The sequence below is a fragment of the Tenrec ecaudatus genome, chromosome 6 (genome assembly GCF_050624435.1).
Source record: "Tenrec ecaudatus isolate mTenEca1 chromosome 6, mTenEca1.hap1, whole genome shotgun sequence".
Taxonomy (NCBI): domain Eukaryota; kingdom Metazoa; phylum Chordata; class Mammalia; order Afrosoricida; family Tenrecidae; genus Tenrec; species Tenrec ecaudatus.
The window spans coordinates 17613454-17630509 of record NC_134535.1 but is presented as its reverse complement, the minus strand read 5'-3'; the positions used below and the strand labels follow the sequence as shown (position 1 = coordinate 17630509).

At 52.6% G+C, this 17056-nt stretch overlaps 1 protein-coding gene across 2 annotated transcripts in view; it reads right to left on the bottom strand.

Annotated features, from left to right (window-relative positions):
* Positions 1-17056, bottom strand: part of SYN3 (synapsin III) — a 511043-nt gene that overhangs the window by 493073 nt on the left and 914 nt on the right. The gene's annotated exons all lie outside the window — the stretch shown is intronic.

The window sequence follows — 17056 nt, the reverse complement described above, 5'->3', positions numbered from 1 at the left end:
GAGGAAGGACGTACCAAGCCAGAATCCACCCCCAAGCTATGTATTTTTTTTTCTTTACAAAACAACCTTATCACCTTCAAGGGACTCTCCATCACACTTAGTGTGTTTGTCAAATCTGCAATTTCATTCTTGGAAACATTTTTCAAATTCATCTGTTTGGAAGGCTGACAGCACCTCCCTCATTTTTTTCTTCACCTCTTCTACATTGTCAAATCATTGTCCTTTTATGTCCCTCTGCATTCACAGAAACAAAAAGAAGTCACATGGAGCGAGGTCAAGTGAGTCAGGTATGTGGGACAAGGGAAGCATGCTGTATTTTTGCCAAAAACTGGCACACTGAGATGGCTGCATGAGCAGGTGCATTGTCGTGGTGGCAAAACCAGTGCCCCGTCTGCCACAAATAAGGCCTTTTTGGTCACACATTGTTATGCAATCTTTTCAGAACCTCTAAATAGAAAGCATGATTAACAATCTGACCTGGTGGAACGAAATCCAAATGCACAAAAGTCGACCTTTTCATCCATTCGGGAAGTTGACGGACGTCTAGAATGCGGTTTGTCATCGATCAATACCTTTTTAGAAATGAGAAAACCACTCATACACCTTTTTTTCCCACAGTGCTGCCCGTGTAAGCTGTGTTCAACAGCATAGCAATTTCTGCGACATTTTTCCCAAGCAGGGAACAAAAATTTCACAGCTGCACGCTGTTCTCTTAAATCTGCCATCACAAAAAAATGAGGTTTGAGCAAAACTGCCTTTATGAAAAAAATTCACTGTGACCAAAGAGAACCTTTCCAGGCACACCACTGGGTGCACTAACTCAGAGCGAGGTGCTCGATGTTCTCCTAGTGGGGTGAAAATGTGTACTCTGACAGCTCCGATCTGCCCAAGGGCAATTCCATTTTTGGGGATGTTACCCCTTGTACTTGAGTATACGTGCATCTTACCTTGATTACATCTGCTAAGACCCTCACTGTTGCTGGTAGGTGTTGCCAAGCAGGTCAGCTTTGACTCCTCATGACCCCAGGTACAACATACGAAACACCACCTGGTCCTGCACCATCCTCAAAATTGTTCCTATAAATCCGCCTCTGTGAAGACCTTTCTCTTTTTTCCCACCCCTCTACTTTACGGAGCATGATGCCCTTCTCCTGGGACTGATCTCTTCTGATAATATGTTCAAACGTATAGGACAAACTCTCCCCATCCTTGCCTCTGGCTGTATTTCTTCCAAGACAGATTGGTTGCTTCTGTGGACCGTCCATGGTCCTTTCAATATTGTTTGCCAGCACTATCACTCAAATCCATTGATTCCTCTGTGGATTTCCATATTCAATGCCCAACGTTCACATGCGTATGGTATGATTGAAAATACCATGGCTGGGGTCAGAAGCACCTTAAGTCTTCAAAGAAACAGACTTGCTTTTCAACACTTTAAAGAGATCTTGGGTAGGAGATTAATCCACTACAGTGCATGCTTTGATTTCCTGACTGCTGCTTCCATGAGCAGTGATGGTGGAATCAAGCAAGACAAATTCCTCGACCACGTCAATCATTCCTCAGTTCATCAAGATGCCAAGCATTGGTCCAATTGTGAGGACTTTGTTTTTCTTTACATTGAGTGAGCATCCACACTGAAAGCGACAACCCTTCATCTTCATCAGCAAGTGCTTCCAGGTGTCCACACTTTAAGCAAACCAGGCTGGGACGTCTGCATACCCCACGCTGTTCATAATCCTCCCTCCAATCCTAATGCCTCATTATTCTTCCTGTAATCCAGATTCTCTGATGATTTGCTCAGCGTACAGACGGACTAAGCATGGCGTGAGGATACTGAGACCTTATTTCCAAATAGGCTCACAACATACTGCAGGAAGGTCCCTGTTTGGCGCACAGCATCTCCATTTGTGTGTACTGTCTTGTTGGGGCAGTCACAAGCATCCTGTCTCTCTGGACAAGGTGTGGGGCATTCGCCCATGCTGTGCTGATTGAGCTCTCTCTTAGGAACCTGAGTTTTGAGCAGCGAGGCTGGAGGATGGAAGGAAACGGAAGCTTACCTCTTTCCAGATCACCCCGCCCCTCATGAGCTCCTGCCACCTGGATCCCTGGGGAAACCTTGGATCCTGAACATTCTGAGACCCCACTTTTCTTGTTTTCCTTTGATTCTGTTAGACTCCCTAACGTTTCCCAAGAAGTTCTTATTGGGTTAACGCAGGCCAGTCTCTACCTTTTTCTTACAAAGAACTCTCCAGCGCAGGGCCTGGGAAACGGAATGTCATGCTTATGGAAACAGTCTTTGGGCCAGCCTTCTGGGGACCTTGATCTTAGTGTGGCTCACAGAGACCCTGCAGGACAGGTGAGAGCCATCCCTTTGGGTTTCTGAGACTTTAAATCTGTATGAATGCAGACAGCCTCATCTTTCTCCTGCAGAGCAGCTGGTGCGTTTCAACCACAGACCTTGTGGTTTGCAGCCACAAGGCATAGCCCTCTGTAAGTCGGAAGGCACTCCTTGGTAGAGGACTTTCTGCAGTGGTCTAGTCTCTGCTTTACAGATGGGGAAACTGAGGCCCAGAGAGGAAAGTGGCTTCCTCAAGATGCCACAGGCAGCGTCGCCATCCCTGAGAAAGAGCAAGAGGCGAGAGCTCAGGAGGGAGCTGCCTCCATCAGGCCCCCGCCCCACGCCCCTTTCAGCTCAAAGACATGTTCCCCAGATTTTCTCACTTGGAGGGCAAAGCTGTCATTCTCCCAAGACCCTCCTGGTGGGGGGACAACTCTTCTCTTGGCTATTTTTTCCCTTCTCTCCCTCCCTCCCTCCCTCTCTCGCCTCAAGAGCCCAGTAGGAAGCAGCAAGGGACATCAGGCCTCTGGATTGGATGGCAGGGAGACCTCACGGAGAGAGGTCAGCACTTGAAAAATTCCTCAAGTCAAAGGGCTCGGGGTTTGGGTGCCGCACAAGGCCCTCACTGTGTGCCCACATTGTCTTCCTGATAAAAGGGGCCGGGCCTGGGAAAACTGCGCTGTCTCCAGGCGACCAGGCAGGCTGCTGGGGAATGCCCAGGCCTCCCCTCCCCCAGGCCCCGAGGCCAGGAGACAGGGGACAGGGCTGGTGCCAGAGGAGAAAGATGAGCCCAGAGCACAGAGCTGGGTGGTGTGTCTGAGGGAAGAAGGAAGCTTGAGGGGTCGGTGGCAGGACCCCTCTCAAGAGGCCCTTCCTTCCCCACCCTCCAGACCCCAACATCCTTCACAGGGAAACAGGAAGGCCCCACCTGGTTCCTGGGGAGCCTTAGGAGCCTGGGACCCTTCTCCAGAATCAGTCGTCTGATGCGGGGAGCTGCTGTGAGTCTGAGCCTCAAGTCCCTGAACAAGCCGCAGTGTCACCCCATCTCCCCATCCGCAGGCCCAGCAGGCCAGCAGTCTGCATCTAGAGGCTTCTTCCCCACGGAGCCTCTGGAAGGCAGAGCCTCCGGCAGGCACCTCCAGCTGGACTGAGAAGCATGCCAAGTGGCTTCTTTCCCCCTGGCACGCAGCGCCATCATACCCATGGGCAATTAGGAAGGGCAATTAATTTTTCCTAACGGTTTCCATTTCAATGCCCTCAACCACAGGCTGCCTGTGGGACAGCCCCACCCATGCCCTGATCTCTGATCTGCACTCTCCCCCTCCAAGAAAGATCACCCCGGGCCTGTCCCTCCAACTGGGGAATCCTCCAGCTGCGGAACATGCTGCTCAGAGGTCTGAGGGGCCCAGGATCACAGAACTCGGAGGCGGAGCCTGTCCTCTAGGGTTCAAGAGCCCATCTTCCAAGGTTCCCTCTAATCTTGCTTATGATTGACAGGCCTCATCTCTGGCCAGAGGACGGTGCTTTCTGAGAATAGGGCTGAGACAGCGGGAGGCCTGGTTTGGCTCCCTAACCAGTAAGTCGGTACCCTCCAAGGCCAGCCTCTCACTGGCCTGGTGTTAGCAGGGACAAGCGGCTTCTCTTGCTGCCAGCACACGTGCACATGCACACACACACACACACACACACACACACACGGTTGCCAGGTACAACAGAGGATGCACAGCCAATGTCAATCCCAGATAAACCACGAGCAATGGTACAGTCTGAGTCTGTACCCAGTTTCACATGGGATATGTTCATATCAGCTTCACGGTGTGTAAATGAATTAGGGCCTCCTGTATTTTCATCCGCATCTCTGGCACACCTGCCCATACATCCCACCACTCGTACATTAGCGGCTCTCACTGCAGGGGCCTGCGCATTGCCAGGAAGCCGGAAGCGGTGCCCTCGGTGTTTCCAGCCCCGGTTGGGTCACTCATGGGTTTCAGCAGAACTTCCAGACAAAGATGGGCTAACCAGAAAGGATGGGCGCTCTACTTCTAAAATAGAGGAGCCAACGATTGAAGTTTTCTTGTGTTGTATTTAGTTGTTATTGTTAGGGGACTGTATGATTTCCTTTACATGAAATCCAAAGTCCAAAGCAAACTCACTGCCATCAAGTTGCTGCCAGCTTACAGCCACCCTAGAGGGCAGGGTAGAACTGCCCTGTGAGTTTCTGAGACTGTAGCTCTTTACAGGACTGAAAAGTCCCGTCTTTCTCCCTCGGAGTGGCTGGTGGTTTCGAACTGCTGACCTTGTGGTTGGCAACCCAACTCGTAACCACCGAGGGCCTCCATATGAAATCTAGGATATGTAAATCTATAGACAGTGACTCAGTTAATAGTTCCTTAGGGTTATGGCGGGGAGAGGGGGCAGGCTAGGGGCGCGGGAGAATGGGGAACTAAGAAAAACGAGCGCAAAGAAGGAAGAAAATGTTCCGCAACTGACTGCGGCGATTATACAGCTCTTTCAACATATTCACACCACTGCATTGCATGGTGTGCGAGATGCACGCCAATAGAATTGTTCAAAAAACGTAGCCAATGAAAACCAGATGGATCCCAGGAGAACATGGCGCGACCCACTTGCTATGGATCCGTCAGCAGGAGGAATTGATCCTATTTGGCGAAGGAGGTGGCCAGCGAGGGCAAGGGGAGCCCTCGGTGAAAAAGATCCACCCGACAGCCAATGCCACGAGCTCCAACATGCCCTTGACTGTGAAGGTGGTGCAGGACCAGGCAGGGGCTCTGGGAGCATCATGGGTCAAGTGTTGGGCTGTGAGCTGACACACAGCGACCCTGGAGGGCAGGGCAGAACTGCCCCTGTGGGTTTCCGAAGCTGTAACTCTAGACGGGAGGGGAAAGCCTCATCTCCACAGAGTAGACAGGAACCAGCCAGGGAAAGTGAGTGCGCACGGAGCAGTGCCCGAGGGAGCAGAAGCAGCTGTGACCACCCTGCCGGGTGAATGTGCCTAGGGTGAAGGCTGTCGTGGAGGGACCCTGCCTTTCCAGGTGAGGAAAGGGGGCTCAGGAAGGCAAAGTGGCCTGGCTGAGACCACTGAGCCCTGGAGTGGCAGAGCTGGGGGCTCCAGCCCCATCCGCCCAGCACTGGCCACCCGGAGTCCTTCACTCACTGGTCTTCATTCCCATCCTCACTCCCTGGGGGCACATCCCACAGGGGTGTCAGGAAACCACACCCCACACCCAGACCTAGGGAGCTGTTGCAGAAGAGGGCCTGTCTGCTGGGCTCCACTCCCCTTGTCAACAAAGGGCCTGACAGCCAAACCTCCCATCACTAGGGCTTGGAAGGCTTCCCCGAGTCCCTACTCCTGACACCCAGAGGGCCCAGCAGGGTGGGGCCCCCTGGCTCAAGGCGGGGCGTTGTCCTCCTGAGAGTGAGGTCACCGGAATCTGGGCTTGGCGGCCGGGCCGGAACGTGGAGTCCTGCCACCTCCTTCCCCCAGACAGAGGGTGTGGTGGGTGTGTGTCCACGTGAGAGGCGCCAGAGTCGGGGGCCTGCCAGCCATGCTCACCCGCAGGGCCTAGCAGGGGTGTCCCCTCTGGCGGTGGGGGTTAAGGGGGAGGACGATGTGGTGCCGGGCAGCTGTGTCCCTCACCTGTGGCATGGGGACAGCTGCAGTGCCCAGAGAGCTGTGCAGACGTCCAACCAAAGAGGCTCTGAAAACCACCAGGCACAAGCACCGTCACAGAAGGTGTACAGAGGGTCACCTGGGACAGTAATGGGGCTGCAGCCATTAGCCTAATGAGTCCCCACTTTCCAGAAACTGCCACGAGCCTCACCACGAAAGCCCTTAGCTGGGGTCCTTGGAAGCCATGGAGCCATCAGAAATGCCTCCGGAGAAGGCAGCCCGGTTCAAGATCTAGCCTGGCCTCGCTCCTGCTTTGGTTCCTTGAGTTGGTACCTCCATGGCCTCGGGGGACTCTGCCTCTTTATCTGTGACCTGGCAACCCCCCCCTACCCACGGGCCAGTCAGGAAGTGCCAGTGAGCTGCGACACATTGCCAAAGGCTAGCCCACAGGTTTGCTAGGGGGAAATAAAGGCATGGTTTGGCTCCAGGCTTGAAGAATCTCTCAGGAAGTCATTTGGGGCGGGTTCATCCAGCCTCAGTGGGTCCACAAATTCTGGATTCCATGAGGACTTGAAATTCTGCTCCATATTTCGCCCCCTTTTAAGAGCGCTGGTGGTTATGCATTGGGCTGCGATCCGCAAGGTCGGCTGTTCAAAACCACCAGCTGCTCCTCAGGAGAAAGATGGGACTTTCTACTCCCATAAAGAGTCACAGTCTCTAAAACCCACAGGGGCAGTTCTACCCTGTCCTCTTGGGTCGCTGTGAGTCAGCATCAACTGGCTGGCAGTAGAGTTTGGTTTGGGTTTTATTCCTCCATTTCCGTCGGGATTCTTCTATCCCTTGAAACTCCTCTTTAAAATGAGTAACACTTTAACATCACTGTAAAGAACGTCTGTGCTGGACATTTTGCTCCTTTAAGAACTCTCTAGGAGGGACCAGACTGACCAGCACAACTGAAAGATTGGACGGGAAATCGGCCTCCAGAGCTTATGTTGACGGGGGAGGGACAACTTGGAAAAGGAGACTGAGAAAGGCGACCTAGCTTGAAAAAATGCCACCGAGGTCACTGAACGGAACCATACGTGTAGAAACTGTTGAATTGTGGTCTGTTCTCCTCCACAGAGTCACAGCAACAACAAAGGGGAAGCCAAGTGCCTTAGAACGCCCTCACGTGTCGTGTTTTCCAATTCCTGTGGTGTAAATGCACCTGCCACTTTGAAGCTAGCAGGGAGGAGAGCATTGACAAATGTTTCCAAGAACATCCTGGGTTTCACTGCCATACCCCAAATCTCATCATTTCCAGTAACTCACCGCCCCCATATCGCTCCTTCAGCCAATCTCCTAAGCACCTCTTATGTGGCTGCTTAGTTCCAGGCGCCGAGATACAAAGACAAGTCCCGGGAGCCGGAGGGGTGGTGGTGAGGGGATGCAGATGGGTACCACTCAGGGGCATAACTCCCAGACCTGAGCAATGCACGGGCTGCTTATGAATGGGGACCGCCAGCCAGCGGGCAGGTGTAGGCTGATCTGCTCCAGCTGTGCTGGTGATAGTTGGGGGGGAGGAGGGGGAATTCACACCCAGCACACCCCTTCCCACTCCTCTCTGGCAAACTGCAGAAACAAGCGGCTGGCCGGCAGGAGGAAAGGGTGGGGCATCAAAGGGAAGGTAAGAATAGATTATTGTGGAAACAGAATCGCAGTCATTCTGGGAACTTGGCCACCGGTGAGGTAAGAGGACAGGGCAGCCAGGGCTCTGGAGGCCATGGGGGTGTGGGCAGGCGGGCTAAGCTTCATGCTGCTCCCCTCTCCGCCCTCCCCTACCTCCCCCAGGCGCCAGGGCACATGGAGGTAAGCAGAGACCTGAATGGGCTCAGACCCTCACCAGGCCATGTTTTCTTTTTATCTCCTCCTCTTTCTGTTACGTCCTTTGATTCTGAAAAATCCAACCTGGACCTCAGGCGTGTTCTGTGGACTCCTTTTAATAATCTAAATAATCACTGCTCCAAACCCCAAACCAAACTCACTGCCACTGGAGTCCATGCCAACTGATGGCGACCCCATAGGACAAGGCTGAGCTGTCCCTGTAAGTTTCTGAGTCGGTGACCCTCCATACAAGTCGTAATTTTGAACTGCTGACCTTGCGGTGATGACGACCTCACCAGGGCTCTGAGCATCCTAGAAAACAGAGTCGAGGTCTTAAATGTAGGTAAACAAAACAGGCGTCCCTCAGCTGAGTGTCCTAACCTCTGACCCCGCAGGTAAGGAGACACTAAGGACTTGGGGGATGGGCAGGAGGCAACGCCAAGCAGATTTTCCGCCCACAACAACCCCATGCAACAGAGCAGAATTGCTCCGCTGAGGTTCCCTGGGTCGTCCTCTCGATGGGAGCAGCTACGGGGGTGGGAGGGTTGGGGGGGGTGGGAGGTTCACAAAGCCAATCCTTTGGTTAGCAGCCGAGCGCTTAGTCATTGCACTCCCAGGGTCTTTGGGGGGCTTCTTTATGCCTCAAACCTAAATCAAATCAACCCCGCCCCGTAAAAAAAAAAAACCCTCAGTGTGAACGTATTCTAAACTTAGAATAGTGTCTGCTGTCTATGAGATGGAGGTCTGTACTGGTTTTGAAGGGTCATTGATGGAGCCTGGCTTGGTGTTCTGCCCTGGTCTGTAGAACAGGGTCGATGGGACTATGAAGATGAGAATGGGACTGACGATTACCTGGGGACACCGAGAGAGACAGATATGGGGGGAGGGGGGTGGAGAGATGGGAGGGGGGGACGGGAGTCCACATCAACGTGTAAGAACAGGAGAGGAAAAAAGCTACAAGAATTGCTTGTGACGGCGGCACTGCCCTTTTTGATATGCTCGGACCATTGGACTTTAGATATTGATTATAGATTGATAAAATAAAATGAACTGAATGAGGAAAACGAGTTCATCGTGGTGCTAGATGGGTGGGGTGGGGGCTTAGACGGGCCCCCACAGGGTCCCCAGGACTGTAAACTTCATGGGCACAGGCTGCCACAACTTTGTCCCACAGAACAACCAAGGGTCCCCCCACCTTACCGCCAGGGCTTCTACACCGTTCAAATGTTCCTGGTGGGGCTGCTCTCGTGCATAGCCTGTGTAAATTAAACACGTGTGTCTATGCTGACCATCTGGGTGATGGGCACGAAGACACTGGCCATGTCCTTGCAGAAGAGAAAGACACAGCGCGTCACGCACCACCATCACACCGTGAACTCTGCCTCCGGTGACACACCAGGGCGCCAGGCGGGGTGTGTCAGGGAGGGTGACAAGCAGCCTTTTAAAAATGAATGCAAATGGGCCAGGGCACGTAGACAGGGAGGGTGCTCCAGGTAGCAGGGACAGCGCGCTAAGGCAGAAGATGTGTTTGAGAACTACAGGGAGTTGGCTCTTCTTCAGGACCAGACAGCAAAGCAGGGATGGGGCTGTGGAAACAAAGAGCAGCAGAGCCAGACTGAAGACTCTGTATTTTAATTTGAGGGCGTTGAGGCAACACCAAAGGGTTACACACCGGGCTGGAGAGGGGCTGGGGGTGGGGGTGGGGAAGCATACTGTGCTTCAGAACGATCCCTACCCTGGTCGGAGGAGAGAGAGTGGAGAAAATCCAAGACCCCTGGAAACAATTAGTCCAGTGGACTCACTGACCGCAGGAATAAACAAATCTCTTCAACCCTGCCTGCACCTGAACTGTGGTGCTGGAGGAGGATATTGAAAGGACCACAGACTGCTAAAAGGACAAACAGCACACCTGTCTTGGAAGAGTGCTCCTTAGCGGCAAGGATGGCAAGACCTGTCATCAGGAGAGACCAGTCCCAGGAGAGGGACATCATGCTTGGTAAAGTGGAGGTGGGGAGGGGGTGTCAAGGAAGAGGGAGGCCCTCGGTGAGATGGACTGACGCGGTGGCTGCAGCCATGGGCGCAGGCACAGGGACCGTGAGGAGGATGGTGCAGGGCCCGGGGGTGCTGCCTTCCGTTGTGCACAGGGTCGCTATGGGTCGGCGCCGACCAGACCAGACAGAATCTAACCACAACAACGATGATGACCCTGAGACCAGATTGCGATGGCGCCCGGCTCTTACGCATGAGAAGGTCCTAGAAGAGTGGGAGGAACATATGGAACCGAACTCAAAAGTGTAAAAGGGACCCGGTGCTTCCTAGCCGACAGAGTGTACTGAAAAGTCGACGGATGCTGGCACAGTTAGGCTAAAATTCCACACAGCTCGGGTTCTTCCTTTTTGGCCCATTTTAAATTGTTCACTGGAATGATTCAGGGCTGTAAAAGCAGATGCCTACACTTTATCCGGGAACACAAGCTAAAGAACAAAACTTCTTATCTGCCAGGGCAGTGATGAGAGGTTTATTTTCTGAAATGGGGAACCATGGGTTCCACTTCCTAGGGGTGCTGGCCCAACACTCTCCAAACATCCCCGGCCCCAGCTAGATGGACCCCTTTCCGCTCCACCAAGTGGGGCATCCTAGAGTGCTCTGCCAGGAGCCCTTGGGCCCAGCAAAGGCACCTCTGGGGCCCAGTGGTACAAGGGTTACCACACTCGGCCGCTAGCAGAAGGTTAGAAGTTTTAGTCCACTCAGGTGCCCTGGGACAAAGGCCTGGTGGTCTACAACGGAAAAACTAAAAAGCGCCTCACTGCCACGGAATGATGCAGACCGACAACGACTCTGCGGGACAGGGTGGAACCACCCCCGTGACTTCCTGAGAAAGTAACATTTTGGGAGAACATACAGGCCTGTTTTTCTCCCTGGGTGCTAGCTGGTGGTTGGTTAGGTTTCTGGGATGATTTTCCCCGGGTTCTTGCCCCTCAGCGCTGAAAGAAGTCACGCGGCAGAAGCACTTTTGCAAATCCAAGTCGCTTTTTGGAGGGAAAGGGAAGTTTCGGGTATTAGTTTCAGATAGTACACGCCTCCTACGGGAAACACGCAGGGCTGCGTGGCAGGGGCACCGCACAAGAGTTCTGGACAGAAGAGGTCAGATCACCACGTCTGGGGAGCGCGGGAAAGCACATGGAAGCAGTCCGACTGCCCCGTCTCTGCTTTATCCCCTCCCACCCCCACCTGAGGGGGCGTGGCTGGGGATACTGGCGATTCTTAGTGGCTGGCATTGCGAGTGACGCAATGTCGCCGATGCCTATTGCGCATGTCCAGGCCGCCCTTCGCCCGGGGACCAGGAGACCCTGGTCTGAGCATGCCCAGCTTTGGGTCGGCCCATAGGTGTCAACGTGCGGGTCCTGGTTTCTTTCCAGCCCCTTAATGTTGGCCTGGTCGGCGGATTGTTTGGCGTGGGCCTGCCGTGGAGCCGGCCCTCTCTAGCCCTCATCTTCCCAGCTTTCCGTTTCGAACTGCTGACCTTGCGGTGAGCCGCCCAACGCATCATCTGAAGCTGAAGTGACCGTCCCCCAGGAGCAGGCTGTCCCTCTGAGCCGCTGGCCTCGGTCAGGAGAGAAGAGCGGGCTTTCTGTGGGAAGACCCCAGGCCAGGAATGGGACGATGGAGTAGGGGCGGGGGCAGGAGAGTGGCATTGCCCGGGGGGGGGGGGGGTCACTCTTAGTCCAGACAGTGGGCATCCCCCTCTCATTCCCACCTCAAAGCGGGGAGGATGGGCCCTGTGGGCTGACCTCTTCCTCTCCACAGACTGCACGACGGCGATGGCGGCGGTGGGGAGAGCGGGCTAGGCACCGTGGGGCTGCGGCGCCACCTGCTGGCCGCTCTTGGTAGCGAGGGATCTCCAGGAGCCCTGCTGGCATCCTGCCAGAGCTAGGCCGCTGACGGAAGGTTGGCGGTTCAAAGCCGATCCCTGCTCCGCAGAAGAAAGACGCTGCTGTTCGCTTTCACAAGGATGATGGCCCGGAAACCCGCCCGCCCCCACCCCCGGACAGCTTGGCTTTAAACTGGAGGGCCCTTATTGCAGGATTGCTAGGACTTGGATACCAACTGAATGGCAAAGAGGGAATTAAAAAAGCTCACTGCCATCCGGTTGATTTCGACTCACAGCCATCCTGTGAGGCAGAGCAGAGCTGGCCCCGTGAGTTTCTGAGGCTCTAGCTCTTTAGGGGAGTAGTTAGCCTCATCTTTCTTCCGCAGAGGGGCTGGTGGCTTCGAACAGCTGATTTTGTGGTTAGCAGTCCACCATGTAGCCCACGACACCGCGAGGGCTCCCTAATGGTAGTCGTTTGGCGTGTTTTTGCTGCTTGTTGGTGTTATTACTATTAATTGAGCCATGCAGACAGGTGACACCCTGAAAGAAAGACTTTGCAAGTAACTTAAAGACCAGTCACAGAAAGCCCATGGGACAGTCCAACTTGGACACACGGGGCCCACGACCACGAGTGGGAACGGACTCAACAACGGGTTTGAGCTGAAGGCAGTCAGCCAGCATCACTGTGGAGAAAGCATGGAACGTATTGAGATTCAGAGCAGTTGGGCAGTGTGGAGTGGCTAGGATGGAGGGCTGGTGGAGGAGCTGGCATGTTTGTGGGCAGGGAAGGCTCTGGCACAAACACCCTGTGAATGAATGGAGAGCCAACTTCCAGCTGAGGCACCACTCAGATTCTCCCTACCGACTGGCCAGGAGAGTACCATGAGCCAAAGGTCTTTGTTCTCAAGACCCAATTTAAAGGAGGCAATGGTTGAAATGTACCGGGGGACAGTCCCCTGGCCTAGGGTGCACCTCACCAGGGTGCACAGCCTCACATTCCAGGCCGGTCATTCTGGAGTAGAGACTTGGAAGACCAAGGTCAAAACACTAAGGGTGCTTAGGCAAGGCCGGCCACTGCATTTCAACCTCATTCAATGTGCTCCTACTTTACACCCATCACCATGTAACCAAGGAGTAAGAGACCCAGTTTTACCACCCAGGAGCTGACAGAGGAGAGCAGCCAATAGAAAACCCTACCCCAATGGGCTAGGTCCTCTCCCAGCCTGCCCAAGGTGGGGCCTGCAACTAACCAGGCATGCCTGTGAGGGGCTGTGGTCAAACAGATCATTAACGAAGCAAGGGTCGCAACACTGCAATAATAATACATGCTTGTATTATTGTATAATAATAATATTGTATTAATGTTGTAAATTGCAGTTATTGTCTGCCAGGCATTCTCTGGGCATCTTACCTGTACGGACTCACAGGTTAACCTGCTTTACATATATTAACTCTTTGAGGTAGGTACTCTTGTTTTCCCCATTTCGGTACAGCCACTTGCTAAAGGTCACACAGTGACTATGAGGTTGAGATGGGATTTGAACCTGCAGAGCTGAGTTCTGTGGTATTCAAGACTGCATCCCACTGCCGCCAGTTTCTTGCTCAACCTCTAGGCAAGGAAGTGACTTTGCAGACAAGGAGGTTTTGAAACACTCCCCCCAACACCACAGCAAAGCCTGATTGAGCCAGGGGTCGCACAGCCAGCAGAGAACACTCAGTGACAAGGTGGAGGGTGAGTGGAGAGAGACACAGTACTTCTCGGGCAGGTGGGGCAGAAAACAGCAGTGCACAGCGACGCAGGTCTCGAAGCAACATCTCTACCGAAGTCAAGCTCTCAGCCCAGGACATAAAAGCCATGCTGCTCATCATCCCATCAGCAGACATAGACAAGCACTTCATAATAAGGGCCTTCAAACAGAAGCTGACATCCCTCCCCCCGTTCCCCCAAAGAGATGATTCTGCCTGGATCAGAACAGAGGCCGTTTTCATGATGCTGTCATGATTTCTTAGGAAGAAAGGGAAGGCTGATGGTTTAACCAAGCATATATTCAATGCAACACAAATCAATGCCATCACACAGATTCTAACTTCCAGTTATTGTATCAGACAGAGAAGATTGCCCCTTTGGGTTTCTAAGACTTTTAAATCGTTTCAGGATTGCATAGTCTCATCTTTCCCTCAAGGAGAAGCGGGTATGTTGGAACCGCTGACCTTGTGATGGGCAGCTCAGTTCATAGCCTACAAGTTATAAATCGATACCACTACATGGTATCCCCTGAATCATTCCCAACCCGTTACGTGTGGTTTTTCTATAGCCCCGAGTTAATCTCTAAAAGGATGAACATGATTACAGGGACATGTCAGAATACCAGAGGGGGGTCCGACATGCTTAGTGAATTGGATGCATTAATTTGTTCATTGAACAAATGCTGTTTCCTGTTCTGTAGTTGCATTTGGAGAAACACGCAGGCAACCTTGACCTCCACCTCAATGGCCACCCAGGGTCCCACTGTCGGAACTGCTTTCCCTTCCATCCACCTAGCCCAGGTGGGGACTTTCCTGTCCCTGGGCTGCAAATTAGGTCTTCAGTTTGTGGCCCGCGGTACAGCAGAGGACAAAACGGCCCAGTCCTGGGCCATCTGCACAATGCCTGTGTCCGAGTCCACTGCTGCGGCCACTGTGTCCACCCAGCGCGGGAAGGTCATCCTCTTTTCCACTGCCCCTCGGCTTTACCAAGCATGATGTCCTTCTCTAGGGACTGCTAAGAACACGTCCAAAGTACATGTGATGAAGTCTCCTGCTCCTCATTCATATTTACCCTGTATCTCGACCAGAAACTTAGAATAATGACCGTCTTCATTTCTCAGTACTTCTATAAAAGAAATACTACACGGCGCTGGCTTTAATGGCGGGGGGAAGGTTTGTTTGGTTTTGTTTTCACAGTCTGGAGATTAGAAGTCCAAATCCGAGCCTTGCCCTTGTGCCTTCCTTCCCAGGCCTGGGCCTCCTTGGATTCTTCACTTGGCACCCGTCTTCCTCTGCACACCTTTCTCTGTACGCAATCTGCTGTCCATATAAATTATAGGAGTGATAAGGTTTAGGACGTACCCAACACTGATCCAGCCTCATTTACATAACAAAACCCGTTCCTGAATGGGATCACATGCACAAATATAGGAGTGAGGATTCCTACATAGATCTGAGGGGAATCCATTCAATCCATGACAGAGACTTCTTCCCTAGGGACAGCTTCACGTGAGCACGGACCTGCTCTCTCCCGTGCCTGGCACCTAGAATGCCCAGCACGGTGGCATCGAATGGGTCTTCAGTTATCATCCACTCAGTGCCTACCCCATGCTGGCCGTGGTGCACCCACTAGTGGGCTTCATCTGAGTACAGGAAGGCAAGTCCTATATGCCGCCTCTGGGCTTAGGAGGACGGGTTCTGGAGCCAGGCAGACTAACAGTGGAAATGCTGGGGTGCAGACTGGGCACGCTGGCCCCACAGGTGTGGGGTAAGGACTGTGGATCCAGATTGGCTTATTTTACCCTCAGAACAACCCCATTTTAAAAGAGGAGTGGGGGCTGGGTCTGCAAGGTTAAGCAGCATACAAGACACATTTCAGATGTAAGACTTTTTCTGTCTCTCGGAAGGTAGCATGGCAAATACAGCATCTGTTACAGTCTACCTCCAGGTTTCCATATCACACACAGGAAGATGCTCACAGCAAAGCATGTGAGCAAGCTAAGGGCCCGGTTAAGACCCTCACTGCCTCACGGCCTTGCAGATTGGGGTTTTCTGCCAAATAGGCTACAAGACATTTTCGAGTTTTCAGAGCGTTGAAGCTTGGGGGGGGGGGGGTGGCGGCGGTTGTAGGTGAGGGATTGTTTACCTGTAAAGTTGAAACTCAGACAAGAGAGTCTATTTATAATATCCCCCATGTGGGACATGCAAATGCCCGTCCACGGATGAATGGGTGAAGAAGAGGTGGTAGAACCTAACAATGGAATACAATGATATGGACATGTCAGGAGAGGTCGGTCCCTGGAAAAGGACATCGTGCTCGGTAAAGTGGAGGGGCAGCAAGAAAAACAAGGAAGACCCTTGTGGTAGTTAGATAATTTCGTGTCAACTTGATATTTAGAAGCTTAGGGGTGGAGTCTAACTGTTGTGTTAGTCTGGGTGGATTAGAGAAACAAATTCTTAGACACTTCATATGTGTATAAGAAAGAGCTTTATATACAAGAGAAATTGAATAGTGAAGAAACAGCCCAGTCTAGTTAAAGTCCATAAGTCCGATATTAGCCCATATGTCCGATACCAGTCTATAAAGTCCTCACAAAACACATGCAATGATGCTGAATGCAGGAAGATCACAGACCAGTGGGTAGAAAGTCTTGTGGATCCAGTGGCAGTGGAAGCATCTCATTGTTGGCATGGGTCTTCATATGGCTCAAGCTCCAAGGCTCTGGCTGCCATCAGCATAGCTTCATGTGGCTTGTCAACAGAAATGTCTTGCAGGAAGACAAAGTAAAGAAAGGAAGTGTGTCTTGCATCCAGGGAGGAAGTTCCCAGAATCCTCTGAAGGCCACGCCCACATTGGCTATGACCTGATTGACAGGCTAAAGTCCGCCCCTTTACAAGTTGACAGATTATGTAACTGCCACACCTGTCACTCAGGTCATGACTCCCTGTGGTTGTGGCCTTCTTATAAGGAGAATCCTGGGAACCTTTTCTCTCTCTCTCCCTCTGCCTTCACCTTCCTGCTGGTGAGCTCTGCTGGGACCTACCTGCCAGAACCCTGAAGATGCTTCTGCTGCCATTGGATCCATGGGACTTTGCACCCACCAGCCTGTGATATGCCTGCCTTCTGCATCATTGCTTGTGACCATGTGAGTCTGAAGAGGGACTTATGGGCTATTACCCAACTTACGGACTTGAGTTGGACTGGGCTGGGATGTTTTCTTGAGATCTAATTATTCCTTGGTATAGAGCTCTCTCTTACACATACATGAGTGTCTCTGGATGTTTCTCTAGTCAAACCAGCCTAGCACAACCCTCAATAAGATGTACTGACACAGTGGGCTCAACATAACAATTGCGAGGAGCAGGTAGTATTTTACTCTGTTGCACATAGGGTCGCTGTGAGTTAGAAGTGACATGGTGCCATCGAACAATAGCAACCAAGAGAAACAGAGTCCTGACCCATGACACAACATGGGTGAGCCCTGAGAACACGATGCGCGGTGACATTAGTCACAAGGGACATCTATTGTGTGGTTTCACTGGTAGGAAATACCTGGAGGACGAACAGGTCCCAAGTTCAGAGATGAATGGGGATTAGCAGGGGCGG